Source organism: Mandrillus leucophaeus, unplaced genomic scaffold (genome assembly GCF_000951045.1).
Source record: "Mandrillus leucophaeus isolate KB7577 unplaced genomic scaffold, Mleu.le_1.0 Scaffold1135, whole genome shotgun sequence".
NCBI lineage: Eukaryota > Metazoa > Chordata > Mammalia > Primates > Cercopithecidae > Mandrillus > Mandrillus leucophaeus.
The window spans coordinates 587,699-592,199 of record NW_012099599.1 but is presented as its reverse complement, the minus strand read 5'-3'; positions in this window follow the sequence as shown (position 1 = coordinate 592,199).

The following is a 4,501-nucleotide window of genomic DNA, read 5'->3' as shown; positions in this document are numbered from 1 at the left end:
AAAAAAAAAAAAAAAAAAGTAGATCGCTAGTATAATTTTTTTTTTTTTTTAGACGGAGTCTTACTCTGTTGCCCAGGCTGGAGTACAGTGGCGTGATCTTGGCTCACTGCAACCTCCGCCCTCTGGGTTCAAGTGATTCTCCTGCCTCAGCCTCCTGAGTAGCTGGGATTACAGGCGTCTGCCACCGCACCCAGCTAATTTTTTGTGTGCGTGTTTTTAGTAGAGACAGGGTTTCACCATCTTGGCTAGGCTGGTCTTGAACTCCTGACCTCATGATCCACCCGCCTCATCCTCCCAAAGTGCTGGGATTACAGGCATGAGCCACCATGTCCGGCCAGCTAACATCATTTCTTAATGTTTGCACAGTATTTTACTGCATAAAGGTATCATACTCTATTTAATCAAGCTCATATTGTTGAACGTTTAGGTTGTTTCAACATTTTCTACATTACAAAGACTTGTTTCACTATTTCCTTAGAATAATTATAGGAGTGGAATTTTAAGATCAAAGAGAGAAATCTTTAATATGTTGATTCATATTGTCAAACTAATACTTATATCCCCAACAGGAGTTACAGTGTCAGCTTCCTAAATTCTTGCCAATACAGCGTTGGTATGATTTGTTTCTTGGAGAAAATATACACGACTTGCATTGTTGTTTTAATTTACATTCTCTTCTCTTTTTGTTTTTTGTTTGTATTTAATTGGTGCTCACTTCCTTTGCTCATTTTCTTAGCAATGAAATATATAGTAATAAAAAGAAAAGGTAATATGCCAAGTATTCCTAATGTCAAAACTTCAAATATTTATGGATGGTCTGCTTTGTGCCAGGCATTGTTTGAGGTTCTTGGCATGTGTTAGTAAACAAAACACAAAAATCTCTGCCCTTACAGGATCATGTTTTAGCAGAGAGAGACGTTTATATCTGATAACCATAACTAATAGTACAGTCAGGGATAGGCTTTTCTGGGACGACTTCAAGGAGCCAAGGGATCTAGCTCTTTGGGAATCTATGGGCAAGAGCATTCAAGCAGAAGGCCCAAGGTGGGCCACTGCCTGGCGCACTCAAGAACTTACACGGAGCCTGTGGTTCTCGGATGGAAAGATTCCTAAATTAATCCATAAATGATGTTTGATTCCTAATAAATGAGAAGAGAATGTTTTCCAAAACTTGAAGAAATCTTAAAGTTCATCTAGAAAAATTAACATGAGATAAAAGTCATGAAAGTTTTGAAAAAGAAGGCATTGAAGGTACATTAACTTACTAACTTTTCCAAATACTAAAATGTATTATAGCACCATAATAATTGAAAAAGCTTCCTATGGGCAATGGAACAGATAGTTTAGGAATAAACCTAAACATATAGATATATATATGGAAATTTTAAAAAGAACATATTTCAAATCCATGGGTAAAAAGAAGCTTATTTAATAAATAAAGTATTAACTGAATTGTTTAAAAACAAAAATAAAGCTGGTTCATTCATTCACTCCAAAACCAAAACAAATTTCAGAAAGATCTGAGGTTTAAATGCAAAAGAAAAATAAAAACCCATTCAAGTACTCTGAGAAACAAACTTAAAAAAAAAATAATATTGGGATTAAGAAAGACCTTTTAAAACATAACCTAAACCCCATAACCTATAAAGGAAAATAATAATAAATTAGACAAAAGTTTTTTAAAAGCCCTTTATCCGGGTCGGGCATGGTGGCTCACACCTGCAATCCTAGCACTTTGGGAGGCCAAGGCAGGTGATTCACCTGAGGTCAGGAGTTCGAGACCAGTCTGGCCAACATGGTAAAACCCCATCTCCACTAAAAATACAAAAATTAGTTGGGCATGGTGGCAGGCGCCTGTAATCCCAGCTACTCAGGAGGCTGAGGCAGGAGAATTGCTTGAACCCAGGAGGTGGAGGTTGCAGTGAGCCAAAATGGGCCAGTGCACTCCAGCCTGGGCTACGAGTGAAACTCCATCTCCAAAGAAAAAAAAAGAAAGCCCTTTATGGAGGAAAAAGAACACCTTAGAGCGAAATCAAGTGTCAAGTACTCCTATTGTGTTTCTGCTCAGCTATCTGCCACCCAGCATTCACGTCTCTCCACCCCTGAAATAGAGTGCCACACTTATCTGTTGTTTCCCACCTTCATCTTTACTTGCTTAAAATACATCCACAAAGGTATACCAGATAAAATAGAACATTACTAATATTTTTGAAACCCTTTGAGTATTGTGATGGTTAATTTTATGTCCAACTTGACTGGGCTAATGGGTACTCAGGTAGCTGGTTAAACATTATTTCTGGGTGTGTGAGGGTGTTCCTGGAAAGGATTGGGGTTTGTTTTTATTTATTTAATTATTTATTTTTTAATTTAATTTTTTTTTTTTTTTTTTGAGACGGAGTCTCGCTCTGTCGCCCAGGCTGGAGTGCAGTGGCCGGATCTCAGCTCACTGCAAGCTCCGCCTCCCGGGTTTACGCCATTCTCCTGCCTCAGCCTCCCGAGTAGCTGGAACTACAGGCGCCTGCCACCTCGCCCGGCTAGTTTTTTGTATTTTTTAGTAGAGACGGGGTTTCACCGTGTTAGCCAGGACGGTCTCAATCTCCTGACCTCGTGATCCGCCCGTCTCGGCCTCCCTAAGTGCTGGGATTACAGGCTTGAGCCACCGCACCCGGCCTGTTTTTATTTTTTTGAGATGGAGTCTTGCTCTGTTGCCCATGCTGGAGTGCAGTGGTGCAACCTTGGCTCACTGCAGCCTCTGCCTCCTGGGTTAAGTGATTCCTCTACTTCAGCCTCCCAAGTAGCTGGGACTACAGGTGTGCGCCACCATGCCCGGCTAATTTTTGTAATTTTAGTAGAGACGGAGTTTTGCTGTGTTAGCCAGGTTGGTCTCAAACTTCCGACCTTAAGTGATCTGCCTGCCTCAGCCTCCCAAAGTATTGGGATTACAGGCCTGAGCCACAGCACCCAGCCAAGATTAGCATTTGAATGGACCGACTGAGTAAAGCAAATGGCCCACCCCAATGTGGGCAGGTATTATCCAATCCATGGTGGGCCTGAAGAGAATAAAGAGGGGGAGGAAGGCTGAATTCACTCTCTGTCTGACTACTTGAGCTGGGCCATAGATCTTTCCCTGTTCTCAGTTCTCCTGGTTTTCAGGCGTTAAGACAGCATCTATACTACCACCTCTTCAGCTCTCAGGGCTTCAAATTACTTTCCTGATTTCCATGGGTCTCCAGCTTGCAGATGGTAGACTGTGGGACTTCTCAGTTTCCATAATGGTGTGAGACAATACTTTATAATAAATATCTATCTACCTATTTCCTATTTATTTATCTGGAGGATTCTGAGTAATACAGGTATTCCAACACTCCAGGCTGCAGTCCTTCTATCTCACTCAGAACTAACTGGTCTCATACTTTATGTTTGTCATCCTCTGCTTTTTATTACAGGCTTACCATTCTATTTATGTATGACTAACAATATACTCTATAGGTTAGCCTGGTTTTTAGTGTTTATAGTAATGACATCATACAGTACATATTCTTCTGTGATTTACATTTTTCCCTCAAAATTACAATGTAGGAGTTATCCAAGTTGATACACACAGGTGTAGTTCATTTGTTTACACAGCTGTATGGTGCTTCACTGTATAAATTTATCATAACTGTCTACCCATTCTAGTATTGACAAACGTTGGGCTGTTTCTAGCTTTCTGTTACAAAGAACCATGTAACCATGAAAATTCTTATTTGAGTCTTCTGGTGCACATGGGTAAGAGTTTCTCTGGGGAATATTCCTAGAAGTCCAATTGCTGGGTAGTAGGATATGGACATGCCCCATTTTTCTAGGTAAGGCCATATTTTCCAAAGAGGTTATATCAAGTTATACTCCAAAATTCTTGCCAAGATCTGATTTTTTTCAGACTTTAAGATTTCTACCAGTCTCATAGGTATAAACATGTATGTCCTTATAATTTTAATTTGCATCTCCTTAATTTCTGCTAAGCTGAGAGTTTTTTATGTCTTTTGTCCAGCTTGTTTTTCATTCCTAGGAAATGCTGCCTCCTCATTCCTGCTTTCAGTCTGGCCGCAAAATTAGATGAAAGAAGCATGCACCTACATTTTTTGATATATGATCTCATCATTTTCCACGTACCTTTCCTTTCAGTTAGCTAATGCCATTTGCGGTGAGCCCTAGTGGCCTAGTTTCCTCTTTTCCATTAGAATCTTCTAACAGTTTAGCTTCTTACAGAGAAGGGACAGAGTACCTGTAACATGTGCAATGATAAAAAGTAGGATGGGTCAGTTGGGGGATGTGAGAGATGGGAACGGAATGCCCGTTGGTGGTCTGAGACTAGCAGAAAACTAACTAGGAGGATTAAAAATAATAATGACAGTTGCCCCATTTCCAGGACCTCTAACATGGTAAGAACTATACTAGTTATTTATGAATATTATTTCAAATTCTTACAATAATTCTTTTTTAGTTTTTTTTTTTTTTTTTT